The sequence below is a fragment of the Monodon monoceros genome, unplaced genomic scaffold (assembly GCF_005190385.1).
Source record: "Monodon monoceros isolate NGI ecotype Baffin Bay Population unplaced genomic scaffold, NGI_Narwhal_1 Super_Scaffold_1, whole genome shotgun sequence".
Lineage (NCBI taxonomy): Eukaryota > Metazoa > Chordata > Mammalia > Artiodactyla > Monodontidae > Monodon > Monodon monoceros.
Window position 1 is genome coordinate 29,179,271 of NW_021703765.1, and position 27,505 is coordinate 29,206,775.

Genomic DNA, 27,505 nt, shown 5'->3' on the forward strand with positions numbered 1-27,505 from the left:
TTTTTAGATCTTAGCTACCTAAGAAGAAAAAGAAAATATCAAGCCCCACAGCTCTAATTCCACATTGAGGGAATATTCTGGCGGTCCAGTGGTTAGGACTCGGTGCTTTCACTGCCAGGGACACGTGGCATGGCAAAAAAAAATCCACATTATCTAAAACAATATTGTACAGTTCCTTGGATTCTCTTACATTTGAAAATCTTTTTTAATTGGCTCATAGTGATGATGTTTTTTTTAGGTTTTGGATGTGATCTTCTTGGATGTTGAAGATGATTATAAACTAAGTTCTAAGATAAATACAAAAACCTTCTGGATACTTTTTAAGCTTCTTTTCTCCTTATTATATATTTCTATTCTTTGAAATATATATTTCTACCAGGTTTAAAACCTGTTACTTGCTGGGTAAAAATATGAATGAGCACAATAATGAAATACTTTTACACTTATTATTTTGCTGTCTGCTTTGTACCAGTTTTCATTGAAATACTTGTCTACGTATATTGAGGCTATCTATACATTCACATTGATTGCATTTTTTTCTTGTTATGCATTTTTACTGAAATATCTTCTCTGTCTGTATGTATTAGCTAGGAATTCATTCAAAATCACCTTCTATCTAGGTTTTTCATTAATAGTATTCACTGAAATAGAGTGGGCAAAATTCACTTTCATAATATTGCATGTATGGTACAGAATGCCATTTGTTAGTAAATTCATTATGCTTCAATACTTGCCACATACCCCAGTTTTCATTAATAACTATGTATTTCTTTTTCGTTATGTAATATGTTTTTCATGATTTTTCTTTGTCTTTCTAGAACTTATTGTATCTTCCTCCATATAAATAATACACAATATATCAGTTTATTCATGTATTAATTATTACTGCTATTTTTATTGGTGGTGGTGTTATAACCACTTGACAGATTAGTAATCTGAAGTAAGAAGATAACATTTTTCTTTCCAAAAGCACTTAAGAAATTCACTTTCAGGTAATCATTTTGCGGTAGGATGAGAAACCAGGCTTGAAGAGGGTAAAAATGACTCTTTAAATTTACCAGTTGGACTGAGCTATGTGAACTCTAGGTAATAGCGTGGGAACTGCAAAAGCAAAGTGAGACACTGAAAGTTACAATGGTAATAGCCGTACTGTTTTCTAACGGACAAAAAAATTGCCTATATTATAAAGTTCTGTTTCTCCTGCTTTCTGGCAGTATCATGCTCAGAGTAGCATCCTGGCAAGGAAGTCAGGATTCTTAGGTTCTTAAACCTGGTAAGGATACTAACATAATGAGAGAACTTGAACAAGTCAACCCGACCTCTCTGAGCCTCAGTTTCCTTCCTCATGAAATGAGACTGTGAAAATACAAGTTCTCTAAGGACCTCCTAGTCCTAAAATGCTTCCAGTCTAAGAAACAGCATAGAAGTCAATACTAGTGCAGGATAAAGGGAAAGATAGGGCAGGGAGAATGTTGCTTCCAGCCTAGTGAACAATGTCTGAACCATACCACTTGGGTCTTCTGCCCATCTGTGCTCAACATGGGAGCACAGGCAGTTAATACAGAAGAGTGTAAAACTGCTCAGTCCTTACAATCATCATAACAGTCTGATTTTTGGTTTCTCAGTAAGTATTGACATTAGAGGTGTCCTGATAGCAAGAACCTTAAGATAATGCTGTTCCTAAAACATAGTGAGAATTTATTAATCTCCCTGATTTTTTCATTACCCTCTTGTTCTCACAGAAAATTTCCAAAATCCATCTGTACTTGGAAATCTAAATTTTCTGCAGCACTCTCTTCCAGTGGTGAACAATGCAACTTCCCTTACAGGAAGTGTCTGCAACTTCTCCAGAGTCTCTGCTCCTGCCGTCATTTTGGCATCAGCTAGGACTACCTCTTTCAAGACACTTATGGGTAATGTCGACCTTCACCAACATTCTAGCAAAACTCTGTAATCTGGAGTTGCTGACCAGAGCCATATCTCCACTTCAGCTGCTTCCTATCCAGGTGTTCTTGACTGGGACATCACAGGAAGCACTGAAAAGAATTCTTCTTCACTCGGAGACTTTACTCTGGCAGTCACTGACCAGCACACAGCTGCTTCCTCCATGTTTATGGCAGCCCAGTATGATAAAACTTCAGACACCAATAACATGGTCCCTCTATATCCATTACTTTCTGCAGCCTTCCTCAGGGAACACCATCTCAAATTCCAAACCAGGGACACAGCCTGTCACTTCCTTACCTGGAAGGAAGGCAAGTATATTACTATAACCAAGGCACATTAGGGTCTTTACTGTATGGAGAAGTTGGCTCCTGCTTGCAATCCTATGGCTCTGTGTCATACAGAGGAAGTAGGGTCTCTGTTCAACCAGAAATGGTAATGGTACTAAAGGAGAGTCAGCCCACAAATATCCTACCGCCAGCTTCCAGCTCTGAAATCTACTACCCTGTGTCTGCTCAACCCATCATAGAAACAACTTTTCAAGGTGAGTACAAACATCAAGAAAGTTGAACAATGAGGTCAGCATTCAAAAGTGGGATCAAATCTACGGCTGGGATGTGGTGTATAGACAGGTAGAATTTAGATCCTGAGCCTTTAATAACCACTACCTTCGCTCAGGGCTCTCTGGTTTTAGACTCTATATAACAACACCTGGGACTTCTCTGGTGGTGCAGTGCTTAAGAATCCGCCTGACAATGCAGGGGACATGGGTTCGAGCCCTGGTCTGGGAAGATCCCACATGCCGTGGAGCAACTAAGCCCATGTGCCACAACTACTGCGCCTGCTTTCTAGAGCCCATGAGCCACAACTACTGAAGCCCACATGCCTAGAGCCCAGGCTCCGCAAAAAGAGAAGCCACCGCAATGAGAAGCCCACACACCGCAACCAAGAGAAGCCCCCACTAGCTGCAATGAGAGAAAGCCTGTGCACAGCAATTAACATCCAGTGCAGCCAAAAAAATACATACATAAAATAAATAAGTTCAAAAAATAAATTAAAAAAGAAAAACACCTAATGCAGGTGGGAAGGTGGGATGGACACTGCAAAGGTCATCTATGTTACAGGTACAAGAACCCCAAGAGCATACCAATAGGTACCACATTTTTCACTGCTGTATCCGATCATTCCCCCTGTACTACCACACTGTATCACTCCCTTCCCTAATCTACTGCTAGAGTCACTTTGGAAGGTGTTTCAGAACTCTTGTTATGATAGTGCCAGTTTAACTGTCCTCACTTCCTTAATTTATACCAGGATTTAAGACCATGTGGTCCGAGATCCTGTCCAGAGCAAGCAGGCTAATATTCTGTCTTTGTTTATATATTTCATCAGGAAGGGCTCTACTCCCTCTCTTAGTTCATGGTATGAAGTGTTCTCAGCCTGTCAGGAAAATGGGGAGAATTGAAAGGACTCTATATGAGAATGCTAGGCATTATAAAACATTTCATTTTTAAAAAATGAGACATTTTTTATTTGACTTATAACAATTCTATGAAATACAAAGAAAGCCAAGACTCAGTGATATGAAATAATCACCAGTAAGAATTACAACAGTCACCACTTATCTCATGGGATAGGTACATGAAAGGTACATGATTGCTGTGTTGGTGTTTAGGTGGAGCATCTCACTTACCAGGGACTGACTTCATCCTTGATTCCTTTGTAGGGATGGAGACTTCCCTGGTGATGAAAAACTCCCTGGGATTGCAACCTCCAAGCCAGACATCTTGTGTGACACAAACTCAAGAACTCTGCAAGTCCTGCAGGAGCAGAAATATTCAGATACTTGAGAGTAACCCACCACCTGAACTTGGGGACATTTCAGGGACAGCTCCAGTCCAGAATGTCAGTAGTCTCCTGGCCCTGCCTCCAGCTCCAAGCCAGAGTGAAATAGATAGTAAGAACTTGGAGAATATTAAAACCAAGCTTTCAAAGCCTCTGGCTGCCTACCAGATCCCAAGAGAAAACCAAGAGCCTCCACTACTCCCTTTAGAAATCCTTGATATTCACCAGCTCCTGGCCTGCACTGATCCCCTCAGCAAAGAGAAGCAGCCTGGTTCTGAAGATGCTGATCTGGGAAAGAACAGCCTGAGTCTTGAGGACCTAGGGACACTTGAAAATGGGATGGAATCTAGCAGTGGTTTGCAGACATTACTACACTAGCGGAGGATATTCACCGTCCCCAGCTCTTTAATTCTTTGAAAGATCTTGATCAATTCAAAGGTCCAAACGTGATCAAAGCCAAAGACAACAGAGCCATTAAGGTGAATCAGGTGCAGGAAAAGCCAAGTGTCATAAATATTCCCTCTGATCAACACAGGAAGAACAAACATAAAGCCTCTGAGCCTATCAGTGGTGCTCCCAAGGCCAAAATCCAGCCAGAGAATTCAGGGTGCCTGTTAGGGGGAGAAGTGGTTCTATGCAATGCTGCAGTCAGTGACTGGGCTCCTGTGAACACGGCCAAGGATTCTAAAGGCAAACCTCAGAAAGCTGCATCCAGAAAGATCAGCAAAACGAAAAGCCATGGGTAGGAAAATACCAAAAGGACCAGAGGAAGAAAGAAGGCTGAAGAGAATATAAGCAGTCAGGGAACAAAGTCAAGGCAGAAGGGAAGCCAACAATTCCTCAGACGAAGTGAAAGGAACACCAAACTTTGCTTACCCAAGAGAGCATTAAAAAGCCTCGAACCTCCCTAGGCATTCACATGCTGGAGTCTGTGAAGGTTTTTCATGCACTGGGGAAGAAGAATGATAAGAAAACTGGGCTTGATTCCTGTCAGGTCTTGGGAAATTCAAGTAACACTAAACACCCCCAGCCACCCACAGGTATCCACCCATTGTGGAATATCCCACGTGAGGGTAAGAGTTCTGAGAAAACTGAAATTAAAGCCCAGAAACCAGACAGTAGTGCTGAAAAAGAGTGTCCATCTCCATCCCAGTATGAGCTGCCTCTTCCTGGGAAGGTCAAGTTGAAACCTCTGCCTTTTTCTGCCTGGGAAAAGCCTCAAGCTCAACCTGCTCTTTAGTGACCACAGTCTCTGGCCTCACATCACCCTGCTGTTGCTGACCATGCCCAGTCTGCTTCTACTAACTCAGCTCAACCTGCTGCAGTCAGTTCATCCCAGCTAGCTCCTGCCTCTTTGCCATGTCCTGCCAAACCAGCTCAGCCAATTGTGACCAACCCAACCCAACCACGTTGGACCGACCATACCCAGCCTAGTGTCTCTCAGTCTGCCGCTCCTAGGCCTGCACCCTACAAAACTTCACCTTGTGGGAGCCTGTTCCCCCTGCTGAGACTAAGCGCTCATCCCCATCCAAGGTCCAAAGCCCATTTCTACTCAAAGGCTTCAGCAAGCAATGAATTCCATGGAGGGAACACAATGTCCCTGAGCCAGTAATGTCAAAGCCCATCGAACAAGAGCAGAAGCCAGAGCAGGAGGCCATGAAGAGTTGGGCTCAACAAGAACGTGAGAATGCTGCCAAATACACCTCTTTGGGGAAACTGCAATTTTTCATTGAGAGGGAAAAAAAAATGGAAATTGCTGACTACTACGGATATTTAAAGTAACAGCTGCTAGGATTGTTAGTGCCACCTTGGGTACCACCTGTTCCTCCAAATATAGATAATATAGGTATAAATTTCTCCTTTTATTTTGATACATTTTAAAACAATAAAATTTAATAAATATAATAGAATTAATAGGTAAGTAATAAAACTTTTGAATTTTGAGATGCTGCTGTGACGTGATTTTTTTTGTTTTCTTTTGTTTTTGATGGGGTTGGAATCAAAGTCTGCATGAGATAGGAAGGACTGAAAGTTGGATGCGAGAATGAAGGAAAGGGATAAAAACTGAGGAAACAGGAAGGAACTTGGCCCAGGGCTAGGAAGGCCAAAAGAGATTTATGGATTTATGAAACGAAGCAGGAATTAGGATGAAATGGCAGAAGGAAAAAGCAGTGTCAGATGTCAGGGTTGAAAGAAGAAAATTTGAGTAGAGTTGAAGATGACGGAAGGTGAGTCTTCGTTTAGTAGGAGAAATAGAAAACGTCTCTTGGGGAGGTTGGCCTTATGTCTCACAACCACCAGATAGGTATTTAAGAAAACAAGAGGTTCAGGACACATCTCTGAAAGGTTTGAGTTGCCTTATTCAGGTGTGATTATAGTGGGAGGATAGGGAAATCCCCCAAAGAGGGAGCTAAGGCTCAGAGTTATCCTAGGGGCAGCTGACGACAGGGGCAGAGCAAAGGGAACTGCGGCATCAGGAGGCCCACGAATAGGGCCTGGTATGTAAATCACCATGTACTCAACACCTAAGCACCAGGGCAGCTAATGCACTATTCAGTTAATCCTGGCAACAACAGGCAAGACCAGTATTCCTGTTCCACTTCACTTAGAGAGGTGCAGCAAAGGGCTGACATCACATCGCATGTGGAGTTACAAGGCCTCAATTTGAGGCCCAAATGCCTCCAAAGTCCTCAGTATTTGCAAGTGCCCACAGGCGGCCCACCTGTCTTACAGAGCACAGCATCCTGTGGTTACTGGTGGATGAGATCAAACTTATGGACAGGCCTAAATATTAACTTCAGGGGCTTCCTCCATTGACCAGGGTGCGTGCCGCCTTCTGTAAACATCACCATCAACTGAAATGCACGAGAAAAATCTGACGGAAGCGTCCACTCTCATGCGAGAGAGCAGTCGGGGCACGTGCACTGGGCAGCCGCTCCAACAGCCACAGGACGCAGGCACCCAGCGGTTCAGGGGCTCACTGGGAGGCTTCGTGGGCAAGCTCGAGGGAGTGAGGATGGGAGAGAGCAGCGGGGGGGTGGTGTCAAAAGTAATGCAATGGGGAGAAGGGAGAGATGGGGAGAAGGGAGAGATGGAGACAGTGGATAGTGACCATGGGAAACCTGGCCATTTTCAAAATTATTTTTTGGAGATGTCATTCACATGCCATAAAATTCACCTTCTGAAACTGCAAATTCAGCATCATTTCGTATATTCTCAAGCCTATGCCACCATCACTGTCATCTAACCCATCAGGTTTTCATCACCTCGAAAAGAAGTCCCCGTAACCATCAGCAGGCTCTCTTCATCCCCTCCTCCTTCAGTCCCTGTAACCATTAATTTCCTTTCTGTCACTATAGTTTTGCCTTTTCTGGACATTTCATGAAATAATACAAATGTGACCACTATGTGTGGCTTCTTTCACTTAGCATAATGTTTTCAAGTTTGTCCATGTCGTAGCATGTGTCAGTACTTCATTCCTTTTAATGACTGTATAATATTTCACATATACACCACATTTTAAAAATCCATTCATCCATTGATGGGCATTTGTTTTTTTACACTAATAATCTCCATTTATTGACAGTTTATTCTGTGCCAGGCAGCACCAGGCTAAGTCACTGACCTTATTTCACAGATAAAGAGGCTTGGAAAGTGTGAAGAGTTTGCCCAAGGTTAAGAGCTAGTAATTTGGGGACCTGGGGTTTGAACTCAGGCGAACTTCAGAGGTAATAAATTCACATGACAGAACATTAGAAAAGGTACACAAGGGTATTCAATGAAAAGTCACCCTTTTCCCCATGTTCCCCAGCCACATATTTCCCTCCTCAGAGACATCTGCTTTTGCCATGCTGTGGATCCTTCCAGAGAACTATTTATACCTCAATATGTATGTACCACAATTTATTGACTAACCTGTCCCACTGATTTGAAATGTCACTTTTATGGTAAAATAGATTCTTACACGTAATTATATTACTCTTTTCAGAGCTGTCCTGACTCTTTTTTGCCTATCTTTTATGTTTTCCATTTCTCTAAAATTCTTTTTATCTTCTTTTTGATTTAAAAATTTTTTCCTTTTCTTGTTTGTTTCTCTTAAGGCATTATCCATTATGTTCATTCACTCGTATTATTTTATTTAATTTATTTATTTTTGGTAATGTCAGGTATTAGTTGCAGCATGTGAGCTCTTCATTGCAGTGCGTGGGCTCTTCCTTGCAGCTTGTGGGCTCTCTAGTTGTGGCACGTGGGCTCCACAGCATGTGGGCTCAGTAGTTGCGGTGTGCAGGCTTAGTTGGCCTGCAGCATGGGGGATCTCAGTTCCTCAACCAGGGATCGAAACTGCATCCCCTGCATTGGAAGGCAGATTCTTAACCACTGGACAACCAGGGAAGTCCCCACTCTTGTATTATTTTAAATTTAGTCCGCATTTGTGAATTTTTTTTTCTTTTATTTTGAAATCTGTCCTGAGATCTATCATCTTACCTAATTCTGGTTTATGCTGTTTGTTCATCTTTTTTTCATTATGGTAACATATACATAAAACAAAATTTAGTATTTCAACCATTTTCAAGTATACAATTCAGTGACATTAAATATATTCACAATGCTGTGCAACCATCACCACTATCCAAATGCAAAATAATTATGTCAAAAGATTGAGCAGGGCCTCAGAAAGATTGAGGCAGCAGTATAGTTTCTGAATCTCTCCAAACCCTTTCATGGAAGAAGATTAACTAAAACCAAACACCCATAGGTGACATTTATCAGCATCTACCATTTCCAGAACTTTTTCACCATCCCAAACAGAAACTCTATAGCCATTAAACAGTAACTTCCAATTCCTTCCTCGATCCATGTTCTTTCATCTTTTCCATTGTTTTTCCTAACATCTTTTAGCCCACTTTGAAATAATAGGTTACAGTTTTGATCTGTTTTGTGGACCTGTTTTTTCCAACTTGATTTTATTGTCTGAAGAGATGCTATTCTCCTCCTTATTCTCTTTCTTCTTACAGTGCCTCTGTACGGGATTTGATCCCAATCCTTTTCTTTTATTGAGTTTTGGATGAAAAAAGTTTTAAAGCACTTTGAAATGGAGGTGTGTGGCCATGTGGAAACATGTTCTTCATAGCTGTTTCATCAATGCTTCAATTATACTGTATTGAAATAACTGTTTTCCAGGAGGCATAAACAAGTGGGCTTTATCATTGGACAGAGTGCAGAGAAAGGACCCCACGAAAGCTGATCACCTTAGCAAAAATGATTTAGTTATGATTTCACCCAAGATTGGTCATAAACCAGCCTGGGAAACTCAATGAACCAGAGACAAGGTATAATGCCATCTTTCTTTCTCTCTGCTTCAACTCTCAAGGATTGGTCACCTACGTGTTATTAGTAATTATTACTTGGTTTCTGTTCATAATTACTATCAGAAGACACAGCACTTATGGGCCTAATTACACTGTCCAGCTACACACCATTCTTCTTCATTTTGGCTTCCTGTCCACCAGCAGGAACCTGATTTATTTTTGTTCTCCCTTCACCACAGCCCAGTAATTTTTGTGAATGACTCTCAGTCTCACCAGAATCTGTATCTCTCACTCTGCCCCAACATCCCACCCCATCATTCACTCCCTGAAATGTACTCTAGAAATTTAGGTAAACTGGATATTTTACCACTGTTCACCATCTCTTATGAAAAAAGAAGAAGAGCAGCTTTCTTATGGAATGATGGAGAACTTGTAAAGATAAAACACCAGTCTGCAGGAGAAAGGGAAGAAGAGAATGATGGAAATAGTTTCTGGAAAACTATTTTTATATTATGTTTTGTTTGTTCCTGGTAAATAAATTGAAATCTTCTAAACATTAAAAAAACCTAAACCACTAAATTCAATAATACAGGAATATAATGTTTTTAAAAAAATTATTTGGCTGTGCAGCATGTGGGATTGTAGCTCCCCAACTAGGGACTGAACCCACGCCTGCTGCATTGGAAGCACAGAGTCTTAACAACTGGACCACGAGGGAAGTCCCAGGAATATAACTTTTAGAGGAGAAGTTATAAACCCCTTGGTTATATGAACTGGAGATTTTTAGTAAGAAGTCATATATTTTAAATGACTTGGAGCTTTAAAGAAAGGAAGGAAGGAAGAAAGAAAAAGGGACTTTCTTTGTGGTGCAGTGGATATTATATCAAAAATAAATAAATTAATTAAATAAATTTAAAAAAGAAAAAAATGCTGAATCCACTGACTAATTATTTAGGCTGTTATATCTCGCTATTTCCAGATACATCCCTTTAAAAACTTTTGGTTAAAGGTTATCTTATGACAGAACAAATGAATTACAAATTTTTCTCTTTGTCCAAAATTTGAGAAATTCCCCTACACTTCTACCTTCAAATTTTATAAAAAGGGAAAAGTAGTGACAACCCTTATACTTACATCCAATTGCATCATCTGGCCACATGCCTTCTACATCAATCAAATATCTACAAAACAACAAAATTCGAGTCATTTGTAAATAAAAATAAAAAGAAAATCAAGTTTTTGCAAAAAAGGTCCATTTCGCTTTAACAAATATAGATATAAAAATCCTAAGAAAATATCAGCATATCTAATCAATAGTTATTAAAGAATGATATACACCAGGACTACAAAAAGGTGTTATTTCAAGGATGCAAGGATAATGCAACTTTAGAAAATCTATTAATATATTTATATTAATACAACAGTTTAATTAATAAATGAAAGAGAATAAAATACAGGACAAAACTGGCAGATGTTAAAAAGTTATCTGATAACATGCAACAGTCAGTTTCGGTGAAAATGCTCTGTATGCTAAAAACAGGAGACCTAATATGACAGAGTACTCATCAAGAACCAGCAAATAACAAAAGACACATTAAGATAAATATTAACATCATATCTAAAAAACCCTATCTAACCAACCATAGGAGCCAGAAACTTAGGAATCACCATCACTGACAGTTATTTCTCCCTCACCCTCATCCTCAACCCACCACCAGTGCTAACAATGATACTGCCTACATACCTCTAGAAGTTGTCCACATCTTTCCAGCAAAATGACCACCATATCCTGGTCCAAGCCACCGTTATGCCCAATTTCTACAAAAGTCTCCTAACTTGTTTCCTCACTTCCACTCTTTCTCCCTGCAGTGTATTCTCCACTTGGTAGCAAAATGATAGGTTGAAAATGCAATTGGGTATGTTCCACACCCTCACCTTCAAGAAAAAAGTTCAATGGTTTTCTATTACTCTTAAAGTCTGAAACCTTAAACATAAGCCTGCACGATCGAGCTCCTACCCACACTTGAAGCTCCATTATAATCACATGCTCCCCCAACAGCCCCACCTTCCTGACCAGTTCCTCCAACACAGCATATGCTTTCCTCTTATAGGATCTTTTGCTATTCCTTATGCTCAGAAATCTCTCCCCAACGTCCCTATCTGGTTACTACCTACTCATCCTTCAGATATCAGCTGAAACATCCCTAAATAAACCTTCTCTAATCTCCATGATGAGATCAAATCCTCCCTAAAATATGCTCTCATGGCACCATGTTCCTCTCCTTGGCACTTGTCAGAGATGTAATTCTACATGCAGAGTATGATTCTTGAATATCTATTCCCTCTCTGGACTGTTAGAATTCACAAAGGGCAGGCCAAGTCTCTTCACACAGAATTTCACAAGCCTTTTTGCTAGCACCCAGCACAGTGCTTAAACATAACACATGCTCAATAAGTATTTCCTGCATGAACAGCCATAAATTGGTACAGTGTAGCAACATCCACAAAAAGCATAAGGGCACCAACACTTTGATGCAGAAGTCCCATTCTGAGTGAAGTTAACTGAGACAAAGCATATATATTCAAACGTGTTCACACAGGAATGTTCATTACTTTGACGTTTTATAATATCAAAAACTTCTGACTTTTATATGTTCATCAGTGAGCAAAGGAACAAAGCAGCCTTAAAAAAAATAAACAAATGGACCTAATGAAACTTAAAAGCTTTTGCACAGCAAAGGAATATATAAACAAGACAAAAAGACAGCCCTCAGAATGGGAGAAAATATTTTCAAATGAATAAACAAAGGATTAATCTCCAAAATATATAAATAGGTCATGCAGCTCATTATTAAAAAAAAACAAACAACCCAATCAAAATATGGGCAGAAGATCTAAATAGACATTTCTCCAAAGAAGACATACAGATGGCCAAGAGGCATATGAAAAGCTGCTCAACATCACTAATTATTAAAAAAATGCAAATCAAAACTACAATGAGGTATCACCTCACACCGGTTAGAATAGGCATCATCAGAAAATCTACAAACAACAAATGCTGGAGAGGGTGTGAGGAAAGGGAACCCTCTTGCACTGCTGGTGGGAATGTAAACTGATACAGCCACTATGGAGAACAGTATGGAGGTTCGTTAAAAACTAAAAATAGAATTACCATAGGACACAGCAATCCCACTACTGAGCATATACCCAGAGAAAATCATAATTCAAAAAGACATATGCACCCCAATGTTCAATGTGGCACTATTCACAATAGCTAAGTCACGGAAGCAACCTAAATGCCCATCGACAGATGAAATGACAAAGAAGATGTGGTACGTATACACAATGCAATATTACTCAAAGATAAAAAAGAATGAAATTGGGTCGTTTGTAGAGACGTGGACGGACCTAGGGACTGTCATACAGAGTGAAGTAAGTCAGAAAGAGAAAAACAAATATTGTATATTAATGCATATATATGGAATCTAGAAAAATGGTACAGCTGGACCGGTTTGCAAGGCAGAAATAGAGACACAGATGTAGAGAAAAAACGTATGGACACCAAGCAGGGAAAGTGGGGCGGGGTGGGGGTCGGTGGTGGTGAGATGAATTGGAAGATTGTTATTGACATATATACACTAATATGTATAAAATATATAACTAATAAGAACCTGCTGCATAAAAAATAAATAAATTTTAAAAATTCAAAAATAAATAAAAATAATAAATAAATTAATTTAAAAAAAGAAGAACAATCAAGTTGGAAGGCTGTCAAAACAGCACACAGATCACACACTTAAGCCCCGGAAGATGGGGAAGTGCATTATGTACCCCACTTCGGATGACATCTCCCTGCCTCACAAGTCTCAGTCTGACTGGGCTAGCTTTGGCAAGGGGATGGAGCTGGATCAGGAGCCACTGCTGCCATATCTGGATCAAGTTCCAGTTTTGGTCTATCATCCAACACCTAGCCAGACTCACCTAGCAACTCAACTGAGAGGAACAAAACAGGATAGCTCAAAAGAATAGGCCTCATACATCATCAGTTTAAAGGAGTTTATGATCCTGGAAGAAACAGATCAGAAAAAGGGATCTGGGGGACTTCCCTGGTGGTACACTGGCTAAAGACTCTGCACTCCCAATACAGGGGACCCGGGTTCGTTCCCTGGTCATGGAACTAGATCCCACATGTATACCACAACTAAGAGTTTGTATGCCACAACTAAGGAGCCCACCGGCTGCAAATAAGACCCGGTGCAACCAAAAAACAATCAATAAAATAAAACAAATATTAAATAAAAAGATCTAGGAGTGTGTGATCTGTATGATGAACTTTGTTTATGAGAACCCAATTTGATTTCTGCTGTGTATGCAGATCACCAGGGCTGTACAGATGACTGGCTGATGAGATGCTTCACGTGCCCCTCCTGCATGGAGACAGTTGACGCAGAACTGCTTTTGTCCTACAAGACTAACTAAGCCAGTGTCTCTCACCTGACTTCAAGAGAACCATCATTTTTGGTGGTTTTGATCTTTTGTTGTTGAACCCAAAGAGCCAGGGATTAGGAATTAAGATCATGCGTGAAAGTTTCCTAAAAATTCCTGAACAGCTGCAGATGTCGGGGAAAAGTACGTGATATTTTAGAAATTTAGGGGGAAAAGTAGGATGCTATTTTTATGTAAAGCCTTTGCCCAGTATTTAAAAATATAATTGTATTTAGATCTTGTTATTGCTCCAGTACATAGGATTTCTGTAAAGTGTTAGAGCAGCTATGTATGTTTCAATTGTGTGTCGAAGATTAGGATAAAGATAGTGGTTGTTTTTCCTAAGTGAGATATCTTTCTTCTTCCCCCTACCCAAATTCTTTTCTGAAGTTGCTGGAATTTGGGTCAAGGTTTTATTTAAAGCTACATTTTATAACACTGGCACAAAAAAAGTAGTTTTAAGCTTTTTTGCATAGTTCTTTTTTTTTTTTAGAATAAACATAGAGCATTTATTTTTTACTTTATAGGAACTCCACAAGTTAAGGTCCCATTGTTCTTTTGCTGTGATTGTTGTTACTATTGATGCTGCTGTTTTCTGTCTTTGCTGGTTCTTTCTAATCTACCATTTGTCGTTATTGGCATACAATCATCTCAGGGTCACAAGATGGCTGCTGTAAAACCAAGTATCATAATCTAACAAAACAAGGAGGAAGCAGAAAAAGAGTCCCAATGGTCATTTTCCTAATGCATATTTATCTTTCTTCAGAGAAAAATATCATTCTCATAAGCACAATAACAACCTTTCCCTAATTGCTCATTTGCCAAAACAGATTGATATGACCATTCATAAGACAATTCATGGCAAAGAGGGATATGATAATGATTGCCTCAGCCTAACAAGGATTTATCCACTAAAGCTGAATGCTTCTCTCCTCAAAGAAATCAACACTTTTCTACATATAAAACACAATTCTCTTGAAGGGTTCTTCATAAGTTCATTATGGAAGAATTTAGTATGTCATAAGCACTTAAGAATTTGACATTCAACTGTAGTAGTATCCATGTTGGTTAATTTTCTTACGAACCCCATGATGAGTTTGAGAAAAACTGAAAGAATTAGAGTATCAGGTTCTATTAAATCCTTATATGTATCTTGCTTAAGTTTTGGTTCATTAATTTATATCCAAATACATAAAGCAAATTTGGTGGAAAAATAAATAAATAAATAAGATTGAGGTCTGCAAATATTTTCATAGGAAGATGTCCACCATATATTAAATTATAAACCAGAATATCTAAATACTATACCATGAAATCACATGTACAGTCAGTGCTGTATATCCAATGGTTCCATATCCTGCAGATATGGAAGGCCAAAAATACTACACCATTTTATGAATGGGACTTGAGCATCTGAGGATTTTATTATCCATGGGGAGTCCTGAAACCAATCCCCTGCAGATTTCAAGGGACCATTGTATATGCTTATATCTGCATTTTTTACATCTCAAAAAATATGTGCTAAATTATTACTGGTGGTCACCACTGAGTAGGGGGCAAAATTGCCTTCCACTTCATACATTTCTCTGACTGCATTTTTTGCATTCAGCTTACATTAGCTTACATTACTACTGTAAACAGAACAATTTAAACATGGCCTGCCTCTTGGGGTTGGCAACTCACCTGCAGATGTGGTAGCCAGTCCTGTTTAAACCATGGGTACAGTGGACACCAATAAATCTGTCTATAAAACAGGGAATATTGAATTAAGTAAGTGAAGTAGACACACTAAAAACAAGTTAACAATTTTCTGAAGAGTAGCCATTATTAGTTACCACAACACTATCACTATTCTGAAAACGAAAAACTCTGAAGACAAGAGTGTTTTTGCAGGAATGTACTATAAAGTATTAATTACTATAAAGTCAAAATTCATTGCCTCTGGGAAATTTTGCATAGCCTCCAATCAGATGTAAGTGTGGACTGGAGAATGCCCATCAGGAACTGATCTGACTATAGAAAAAGGGAGTGGAAAAAAAAAACAGGCTATCAGAAGAATAGAATTTGTTTTTGAGTGAAAGAAATGGAATGCCTTCACTTTTAATGCTCAATATTAAAAAGAACAAAAAGTTTCTAAAAGGATCTTGGGGTCCCAAAGCACTTCCATTCCTTCTCTCATTCACTGCTCCTCACACACCATGGGTCTATATGCCTGTGCAGTTCTTGGGTAATTAGCACCGTGCTTATTTCACAATGAAAAAGTAAGGCTTGAGACATAAGCCCAAGCTGCACAGCAGGCAAACAGAAAAAAGACTAGAATCGAGCCTCAGATTTTTCCAACTATGCCAAAGTATTTCGTGGTCCAGCACTTTAAAAAAATTATATGAGAAAGTAAATAAAACACAACATGTAGCTGATCTCTGCAAAATGTATGTCTGTGACTACGTGGTGTCTGGCATTCGTCATCTCCTGTCTGGATTACTACCGCCCTACAATTCTAACAATCTCTTCTATTTCAACTGATCCTCCACATGGAAGATGTTATCTTTCTAAAATATAAACTTGGCTGGATTGCTCTGTTGCTTAAACATCTTCACTTAGCACAGAATAAAGCCCAAGTTTTTAGCATAGCATTGAGAATTCTTTATAAACAAATATCATTCTGTCTCTCCAACTGAATTATAAGTTCAAACTATAACTTACAAGGACCTACATCATCCACCTCCCTGCGTTCCACTGCCAGCCTCCCTGATCTCATTCTCTACTGCCCTGCCCTCACTCACTTTCCCCTGTCCAGCCACACTGGCCTCCTTACCATTCCTCAAACATACCAAGCACAGTCGTGCCTCTGGGAATTTTCTTATGAGTTGCATGGTGAGTTTGAGAAAAACTGAAAGAATCAGAATATCAGGTTCCAGTAAATTGTTACATGTATCTTGCATAAGTTTTTGTTCATTAATTTATATCCAACTACCTAAAGAAAATTTGGAGGAAAATAATAATAAATAAATAAATCAGATTGAGGTCTCCAAATATTTTCATAGGAAAATGTCCACCATACATTAAATTATAAGCCAGAATATCTAAACACTATACAACTGAATCACATGTAGAGTCAGTGCTGTATATCCAACTGTTCCATATCCTGCACATATGCAGGGCCGACTATATTACACCATTTTACATACGGGACTTGAGCATCCCAGGATTTTGGTATCCATGGGGAGTCCTAAAACCAATCCCCTGCAGATACCAAGGGATCATTGTATATGCTTATATCTGCATTTTTTACGTCTCAAAAAATATGTGCTAAATTATTACTGGTAGTAACCTCTGAGTAGGGGGCAAAATTGCCTTCCGCTTCATACATTTTTCTGACTGCATTTTTTGCATTCAGCTTACATTAGCTTACATTACTGTTGTAAACAGAACAATTTAAACATGGTCTGCCTCTTGGTGTTGGCAACTCACCTACAGATGAGGTAGCCAGTCCTGTCTAAAACATGGGTACAGTGGACACCAATAAGTCTGTCTATAAAACAGGGAATATGGAATTAAGTAAGCGAAGTAGATGCACTAAAAACAAGTTATACAATTTTCTGAAGAGTAGCATTTATTAGTTACCAAAACATGACCACTTCCTGAAATGGAAAAACTCTGAAGAAAAGAGTGTTTTTGCAGGAACGTACTATAAAGAATTAACTACTATAAAGTCAAAATTCATTGTCTCTGGGAAATTTTGCATAGCGTCCAATCAGATGCAATAGCATGGACTGGAGAATGCCCATCAGGAACTGATCTGACTATAGAAAAAGGGAGTGGAAAAAAACAAAAACACACTATCAGAAGAATAGAATTTGTTTTTGAGTGAAAGAAATGAAATGCCTTCACTTTTAATGCTCAACATTAAAAAGAACAAACGGGTTCTGAAGAGCTCTTGGGGTCCCAAAGCACTTCCATATCTTCTCTCATTCACTGATCCTCACATACCATGGGTCTATGTGCTTGTGGAGTTCTCAGGTTAACTAGTACCATTTTTATTTCACAATGAAAAAGTAAGGCTTGAGACGTAAGCCCAAGCTGCACAGCAGGCAAACATAAAAAAGACTAGAATCAAGTCTCAGATTTTTCCAACTATGCCAAAGTATTTCGTGGTCCAGCACTTTAAAAAAATTATATGAGAAAGTAAATAAAATGCAACAACATGTAGCTAATCTCTGCAAAATTTATTTCTGTGACTAGGTGGTGTCTGGCATGCATCATCTCCTGCCTGGATTACTACCGCCTTACAATTCTAACAATCTCTTCTATTTCAACTGATCCTCCACATGGAAGATGTTATCTTTCTAAAACATAAACTTGGCTGGATTGCTCTGTTGCTTAAACATCTTCACTTAGCACAGAATAAAGCCCAAGTTTTTAGCATAGCATTGAGAACTCTATAAACAAATATCAGTCTGTCTCTCCAACTGAATTATAAGTTCAAACTATGACTTACAAGGACCTACATCATCCACCTCCCTCCTTTCCCCTGCCAGCCTCCCTGATCCCATTCTCTGCTGCCCTTCCCTCACTCACTTTCCCCTGCCCAGGCACACTGGCCTCTTTACTATTTCTCAAACATGCTAAGTACAGTCATGCCTCAGGGACTTTGCACCTACTATTCCTCCTGCTTCAGAACACACCGTCCCACTCCATCTCCACTCTCCCAGAACACACCCTCCCACCCCATCTCCAATCTCCCAGATATCCAATGGCTTGTATCTCATTTGAAGGCTCTGCTCAATCAACATCTTAATAGAGGGGATTTTCCTGATCACCTACCACATTCCCTCACCTCTTCATCTTCTTTTGTTATTCTCCAAAGCATTTACCACTACTTGACACTCCATATATTGACTTATTTATTCATCTCTCTCTCCCACTAGAATGTAAAGTATGTAAGGGCAAGAACTTTGTTCTCTTCCTACTTCCTAGAACAGTGCCTTCAACTTACAAGGTGTTATACAAATATTTTCTGAAAATGAATGTATGAATTCTTTGCCCTTTCACACTACCCTATAGTCACACCAGAGTCTGCCCCTACAGAGCACAAGTTCAAACCCTGTGCCTTTTGTACCTGTTCCAAATACCTGGGCTGTCCTTTCCTCATTCCATCAAAATCCTCTTCCCTGAAGCCCAGCTCAAATGCTGTCTCCTCAGTAAGACCTTCTTCAATTTCTCCTCTATATTCCGGCTGCACTTGATTCTTTTATCATAATTACCCACTTATAGTCACTACATGTTTATCTTCCTAGACAACTGTAAGTTGCTACTGAACAAAGGCTTCTACTCACCTCTGTATCCCTGTGCCCAAAACAACAAACCTATAAGGCTCTTGGTGTTTACTGAAACTATTTTCTGAGTCTCTACCAATTCTAGGGAGTGGATAGTATAGTCTCCTCCTCATTATCAGTGAGTCTGGCATCTGTGGGAGGGGATTATAGCAGAGAAAGTCATGAATGGATCATAACTAAGGTCCTGAGACTGCAATGGAAGAGAGCATGGTAAAATTAGCCCACCACATGCAGAAGACCCACAAAAGAGTCAGCATATGCAATGGACTACACTTGGTATAACATGTGAACAATCAAGGTTTAAAAACGTGTTATCATGCACTTGTAAGGATCTTCTAGCCCACGCGGAACAGACAGAACACACACAAAGGAACCTGGAGGAAGTGAGTAGGCCGGCAGCTGCACCTTAACATCTTAAGAGGTAACATTTCTGTGACTACAGCTTACACAAATCAGATAATTTGCCTCCTTTCTAGACACCCTGGTGATCACAGGCAAGGCAAAGCCTCTCACGTTTTAAAGCTAATGTACAGAGAAGATCTGTGAATAGGGCTTAAGATATTTAAGAGCTAGTACGTGCATTAAGCAACCAGGTTATAGAATGAAAGTTTATCTTGAAATTCCAGTCTCTCCCTCTCTCTCTCATCTCCTATCTCCTATCTTCCCACCTCCATCTCTATTGCTTCTCCTCTACTCCCTGTTTTATGTATATATGCACATTATTTTATATGTACATGGAATATTTACTGTCTTTTAGATTTATTTAATAAAGTGCACACTCCTCAGGCTAAATTTAGAAAGAGGACAAAATGAACACTTTCTCATGGGGGTCAGTGGTGTTACAAAGACAAAAGATTCCTCAGTCTTAAAACATGGCAAACACCATGTTCCTTCTGATAGTTAGATGCTAGAAAAAGGCAAGTGGATCCTTAAAATTCACACGCTATTAAGACCTACTATCAACAATGTAGATCTTAAAGTGGAAACAAGAAAACACCAGCCTTTTAAGTTCTTCCTGTCTGAAGATAAGAATAAGACGTGGTCGTGTTTTTCCTCACTTGCACCCAAAGTGTAAAAGCAGCAAACATATCTTAAACACATATGATGAGGAAGCCACTCTTCCGGTCCACTTTCTTTTGTTTTCCTTCTAGGGATCTGTCTCACCTCGAACCTTTGCTTTTTGTTTTCTCTTTTATATACGCTAAGAACCTGAGAGTCTTAACCTTTTCTTCCACCTCTCAACCAATAAATAGGACAAAAGAACATTTTTTTAAATGTATTTTCCATTCAAATTTTTAAAAAAAGAGATAAGTAAGCTAGTTCAGTTCATATTTCTCACAAAAATCACTTTCGAGTCTAAACTAAATTGTTTGTGACCATAAACAGGAAAAACACCGCACTTAATTAGCACCATCTGACATTTCCACCTTAATGTTACCAAACAGGCCTAATGTCAGAACTATTAAAAATGTTAAAAATTGCCAACCCCACTCAAAATGCATACCAAAGTCCAGGTAAAGAAAAAAAAACAAACAAAAAACAACTCACCATTATCTTTATTTTCTTTCAACCCATTAACAGCACATTGGAATTTAAAACTAGTGTCGTCATCTGGCACCTGATGCCCAATTGTACACATTTTAAATAAGGAATAGTTTCTGGTAAGTCCTAAAAGGCAAAACCATGAAAATGTGTATTATTTCCTTTGTAGGGAAAGAATAAAAAATTAACTAGGGAAGGCAGAATATAAACCAGGAGAGTATATTAAACTTAGTATGTCAGTCATTCTGATAAGAGCCATTTTTTCCAAAGCTCCTTTAACCAGTAATTATCACCTGAGTTTCATTAAAACTGCAGAATGGACAGTTACTAGGCATGCAAAAGGAAAAGGAAATCTATGTGAATGAATGCACATTTAACTCAAAATGATATAAACAGTTCTACCTACATTTATGTTCTATCTTACATCTCAAGGGCCATAACGCAGCTGTGATTTAAGTAGAATAGTAGGACAGAGTCAGAAGAACTTGAATTCGAATTAGGAAACAGAGCCAATTTCAGGCATTGTTGAGAACTGGTATTCGTGGGGTGGGAGAAAGTAGACTATCAATAGAAGACAGAAAAGGATAAGTGAAAATTCTATAGTTCTGAATTTAAATGGAAAGTAGCAGTATGAACCTATGACATATTTTAAAAATATTAAAAACAAACATACATATTTCCTAGCCCTGACCACTGAAAAGGTCTAGAAACAACAGATGTCATATCAAAAGGACTCAGGAGTCACTGAGAAGCTCCAACTGGCCAAAGATAGGGACTCAGAATAATAACTGTAATGGAGTCCATGGTGATATGAATAAATAAATTTACAAAATTGGTCACCACTGGAGGATATTTGTGAATCAACTCATTATTTTGAAAACTGTGAAATAAAAGAAGAGAATCATGTCTCTACAACTGGGCAACAAAATAGCTGATGAGGGGAATCTTCTCCTCATAGAAATATATGCAGCTAATAAGTGAAAAAAAGAACAACAGAATTCACCATTTTTTGAAGCCACAACTGAATTAATGGATGTAGGTATGAATCATCAGTGACTGCTAATATCGCAGAAAGAGACAATTATATATGTCTTCATGGAAGAACACATCATCACCTACGAAACTGTCTTGTCAAAACAAAGCATGCAAGTTTTATTCTGATCAACTACCCATTTACAGAAATAAAAGGACTGAAGACTATGTTCACAACACATGGAATGTAATCATCAAAATCTAGATGGGACAAATTACCTGGTTTCTTTCAAAATAAAATTCAAGGAGGAGAAAAAAGTGAGAGAGACATGTAGGGAGAACCTATAGATTAAACAAGACTTCAGAGACTTAACAATCAATGGCAAAGTGTGGACCTTATGTGGATCTAATTCAAAATTCTTAAAAACACTTTTTTAAGACATTTAGGAGACAACTGCAAATGTGAGCACTCACTGGGTATTTATTATTAAAAAATGATATTAAGGAATAAAAGTCCTATATTTTAAATATACATACCAAAAATGTATAGCTCGGGCTTCCCTGGTGGCACCGTGGTTGAGAATCTGCCTGCCAGTGCTGGGGACACAGGTTCGATCCCTCGTCTGGGACGAACCCATATGCCACGGAGCAACTAGGCCCGTGAGCCACAACTACTGAGCCTGCGCGTCTGGAGCCTGTGATCCGCAAGAAGAGAGGCCGCAATAGTGAGAGGCCCATGCACCGCAATGAAGACTGGCCCCGCTTGCCGCAACTAGAGAAAGCCCTCACACAGAAACGAAGACCAAACACAGCCACGAAATAAATAAATAAATAAATTAATTAATTAAAATGTATAGGTGTAACTACATGTTGTTTCGGTGCTCCTTCAAAATAATATGGAATGGGGTGAAACAGGTGGGGGTATAGATAAAACATGACAGCCATCACTTGGTAAATATTAAAGCTGGATGAGTTCATGGGTATACAAGGAACACTTACAGTATTTTGTATACTTTTGTATATGTTTAAAATTTGTGATAATTGTTTAAAAACAAGACGACACTGTAGAAAACAGTTTGGCAATTTCTCAAAGGTTAAACGTAGAGCTACCGTATAATCCAACAACTCCACTACTACCTACACTTCACATCTAAAAGGACTGAAAGCAGGGATTTGAGCAAATATTCGTACACCAATGATCACAGCAGCATGATTCACAATAGCTACAAGGTGGAAGCAACCCAAGTGTCAATCAACCGATGAATAAAAAAATATGGTATATACACACAGTGGGATTTATTAAGCCAAAAAAGGAATGGCATTTTATTACATGCTAAAACATGGATGAACTTTGAAAACACTAGGTTTAATGAAATAAGCCAGACATAGAAACATAAATATTGTAGATTCCACTTCCACGAGGTACCTAGGATAGGCAAATTCATAGAGACAGAAAATAGAATAGAGGCTACTAAGGGCTGGTGGGAGGGATAATGGGGTAGTTACTGTTTGATGGTTACAGAGTTTTTGTTGAGGATGATGAAAAAGTTTTGGTTATAGACAGTGGTGATAGTTACACAACACTGTGACTGTATTTAATGCCACTGAACTGCATATTTATAAATGGTTAAAATAAATATGATTTATCTATATTTTACCACAATAAAAAAGAGGAATAACTGAGTTGAAATTTCAATTCTTCCTTGTCTGAGAGTCACTTTCATTGTCTGTAAAATTAGTAATTGTAGTTGTCTATCCTCTGAGCTTAGTGCAGAGTAAGCACTCAGTAGGAGATATCAGTACTACTTCCACTTCAACAGCAAAGGATTGTTGTGAAGATTAACTAACTCAATGGATATGAAAAAACTTTGTAAATGGCAAACTGCTATACAAATGTTAACAAACATTAGGTGTTACTGTCTCCCAAGGCCATGGAACAGGTCAGAAGAAGGATAATTCTTTGTGCTGGTATGTCCTACATGGGCCAAGAGAATACATGGGTTTCTGTATTATATCAGAAGATATTAGGAAAAGAAAGCATAAAACTTAGAGAACAGTTGTCTTTTACAGTTATGCTTAATCATGCTCAGGAAACTGCTTAAAATAAGTGCTAAACACATAATGGACGTACCTTTCTTTCATTTTAGGCTATTACTATTCTTACTGAAAGTTTACTTCATTTTCAAAATATAGAACATGGAAGCTTATATAATTTCTTAAGCATATCTAGAGCCTACTGCCAAATACTATAGTTCAATTCATATCTTTAATCTCATTTTGAAACAGCAATTACAAATGTGTATTTCAGGAAACCACTAGCTTCCCTTTTTGAACCCATGAAAGAAGGCCAAGATTCACCTTAGCATAAGATGATAACTGCTGAACTACTATGAATTATTACAGTATCAGAAAGAAGGTCATTTTCAATTACAGGTTCCGTTTACCTCTGGCTTATAATAGCGGCGAGTATATGTTAAGTCAATAATCAGCCCAAGTTTTTCATTTTGTCCTTGGATTTTGTTAAAAGAGATCCAAGGGGGAGAAACGTTCTTCTGGAGCAAGACTCCTTTCAAAACTCTGTCAGAAAGAATAAAATAAGAAAGAACATGTATTAATCCTTTACTATATTATCAATTTATTCAAACCCTGTGATGCTAACATATGAGATTCAAAGTAAAGTTTCCTCCTCTGGAGTTTACAAGCGATATTACAATCCTTTCTTCCAGAGAGATTAGGTAGAAGAAAATAAGCTCACTTCTATATATTTATTTCTATGTTTGTTTATTTCATGTTGGTCTCCTAGCCAGACTGTAAACTCCCAGAATGCAGGGACCACATCAATTTTGCCTACCACTGTATTGCCAGCTCCATCCAGGGTGCCTGAAAATAAACACAAAAATAAATGTTTCTTGAATATCTACATATAGGAAGGATGGCTTTCACTGCTAAATATTCTTTTATGTATTAGGCTTATACATGTACTCTGTTCCATTGATCTGTTTGGTTATTCAAGTGCCAGCAACACACTTTTCTTTTTAAATTAGTAGACTAATTTTAGAGCAGTTTGAGATTCACAGCAAAACTGAGCAAAATGTACACAGTTCCCACTTATACCCTCTCTCCATCAAACCACACAGCCTTCCCCATTATCAACATGCCATACCAGTGTGCTTCCTTTGTGAGAATTCGTGAACCAACACTGACACATCATTATCAATCAAAGTCCATAGTTTATTGCATTCATGGTACAAGTAACTGACTATTCCTTTATTTCTAGTATAGTCATCCCCAAACATTTACATACAGAGATACATATTACTTTCTTATAAATTACTTTATTCTTTATTTATAGTTAGGGCATTCCATTGGTGTTGTTGTTTTTTTAATTAAGTTCAAAAGTAGGTTCTATTTATCTACAAATTCCATTGCTGTATAGTAAAAGAGGTATTAAAATATATTTGCGATAAAAAGGGAAAATGGAGTATGACAGGGTTGAGAGCCAGGGCTCTATATGTGAATTCAGATTTGTGGAAGAATTCGGTATTAACTTTTGCTTACCTTTTTTGAAGGAACTTTGAAAGCAATGAAAGGAGTCCTAGGCATCTGCTGTCCAACTGGGAGATAGTCTTTCCACCTGTTAATATGTTTTTTGTTAGGCAAATTTTATGTTAATCTGTCTCCCTGCATAGCATTAATGCGCCTTGAAAATGGAAATCATATCCCTCTATAGTAGGGATATGATTTCTTTCTGCTTTACATCTTGCTGCTCCCCTTATTCAACCCCACCTAGTAATAACCTATACTTCCCTTGTTCCTGATTTCCCATCTTGAAAACAGATAAAAGGCAACAAAACAATGCAAAGATCTCAACAAATAAGGGATATCTAAAACCAGAGATGGCCAGAACTTCTGTATCCCTGATAAAACCTAGCCTGGTGTTGACTACTAAGGTATCATTAATACAGGCGTGTTGACTGAAATAGTTTAAACTCAATTCTTCCACTTCACAATTTACTTTTAGTCCTCATACAAAACCTGATAATAAAATTCCTTAATGCTAGGAATCACAGTGAAAAATAATATCTGAACTGACTTCTGTAAGATGAGTTAGAACTAAGGTTAATTCAGTGTATCTGAAGCATAGAAAGTGAGGGCAAAAGTGGCACAATATGGGGCCAGAGAAGCAGAGAGGATTCTAGACCACGCAGAGTGTTAAAGGCCAACAGTTTGTTTTCTATTCACAAAACAATGTTTTTGAGTGATGTTTATGAGCAATGTTCCAACTTGCTTTTAAGGTTTCTTGTGTGAAGAATGTATTGGAAGGAAACAAGAAATATGGACACTACTTAGGACCTAATTGCAACAGACAGGCAAGTTCAGTATTAGGATGTTGAGGAAGAGTTGACAGATTCAGAAGAAATTCAGGAGATAAACTGAATCAGGCTTAATGGGGTACGAGATTCAGGAAAGGAAGGTCTTAGGGAATTAAAGGGTTTAGTACATATATGAGCAAAGCCTCAGAATTAATCATTTGAACGTACAGAGGTAGATCTCTCAAATGACACTGCTTAGGAAGCAACTGTACGCCCTATATAATTCCAAGAGACAACACAAATCAACTGTTTTGATGGAAAATTCGGTGGTACCGGTGCATTTTTTCACTCAAACTTAGTTCCAGTAACTATTACTCACATTTTCTGTGCCTAAACAACACAGATTGAGGAACTGAAGGGGATTCCATTTTGGTAATTAAGGAGTGTCCCCAACACTGACAGTCCCATCTTAAAAAGCAGTCCCTCTGCATTTTACTCGAGGAGCAATGGCCAGAGCCTCCCTTTTAAAACGATGGGGAGAAATCAGAATATCACACATGGTCCCTTTCAGCTACTGTGAACTGAGCCGTGAGACGACCAATACCCCTTAGCACAGCGTGGACGGGCCAGCGCACGGGGGCAACTGTGACAGGTGACAGCACAAGAGATGAAGCCCAGGCCCAGGGGCTGTGAGCTCCACTGTAAACGCCCAGGGACCACGGCGTATTACCATTCTGGAATGTGCTTTCCACCCTTCCTCGTGGCTGACGAATGTCCAGAAAAGCCACGATGCTGCTCCCAGCACCCGCAGGCATGATGCCACTGGCTCATGTCACCCCCAAGATACCACCCACCCAATGCCAGGAGTCCAAAATCGCCAACCCGGTGCCCCCGGTGCCAGCAGAAGGCTACGAACCACAGGCGCCTAGGCACAATCACACGCAGCTCACGGACCTCCTTCTACTGCCCATGCGCCACCGTGCGTCCAGATGACATCATCCCGCAGGCGCATTAATGCGCTTGATTAGTAAAGAGGATTCTGATGCCTGCAATTTCCCTCCTAAGCCGGAGGCTGTTTGCAGTCATCCATTAGTTCGTGTGTGTACCTTTCATAATTCCAGTCATATGGGGCGTGGAAAGTTGTCCCACTCTCCCAGTTTCTTGTGTGGTTCTTTCAGATATTTCCCAAGTGCTTACATTCACACTTGTATCTTGTATGTAAGTGTTTGTACGTAAAAGATATCCTGTATTTCATAGAAGAGCAGCATACTATATACATAGTCTACAACGTGTCTTGGATAGTGATTTTCCCAGTCAATTTTTGCGTACATCAATTCTATTCTCTTCAATAGCTGCGTTAACATTACGTAATTTACATGACAAGTTCAATATTGATAGACTTTTAGTTGTTTTCAGATTGGGGTTATTTTTGTTTGTTTTTGTCCTCTGTTACAGATAGGCTGTAATGTGAACCTCTTTACACATGTATATAGCTATATATAAATTTCTAGACATAGAATTTCTGGAATGAAAGAGATGTAAACTTAAAATATTGAAAGATTTTCAATCAACCTAATCTGCCTAATCAACCTTCAAAAATATTCTATCAACTGATACTCCACTCACAGTGAAACATTTATTGGGTTTCTATTATGTGCCTGGTATCATGCTGGAGGATGTCAGTATATACTTACATTTTAGACAATTCCAAGAAATGCCTGATAGAGATAAGAGTGTAGCTCAAGTATAACATTTCCTC

The 27,505-nt window shown here is 38.9% G+C and overlaps 2 pseudogenes; one reads left to right on the forward strand and one right to left on the reverse strand.

Moving 5' to 3' along the window:
• Window positions 1-107: 107 nt before the first annotated feature.
• On the reverse strand, window positions 108-26,577 carry LOC114899167 (annotated as a pseudogene).
• LOC114899180 lies at window positions 12,894-13,577 on the forward strand (annotated as a pseudogene).
• Window positions 26,578-27,505: the final 928 nt, after the last annotated feature.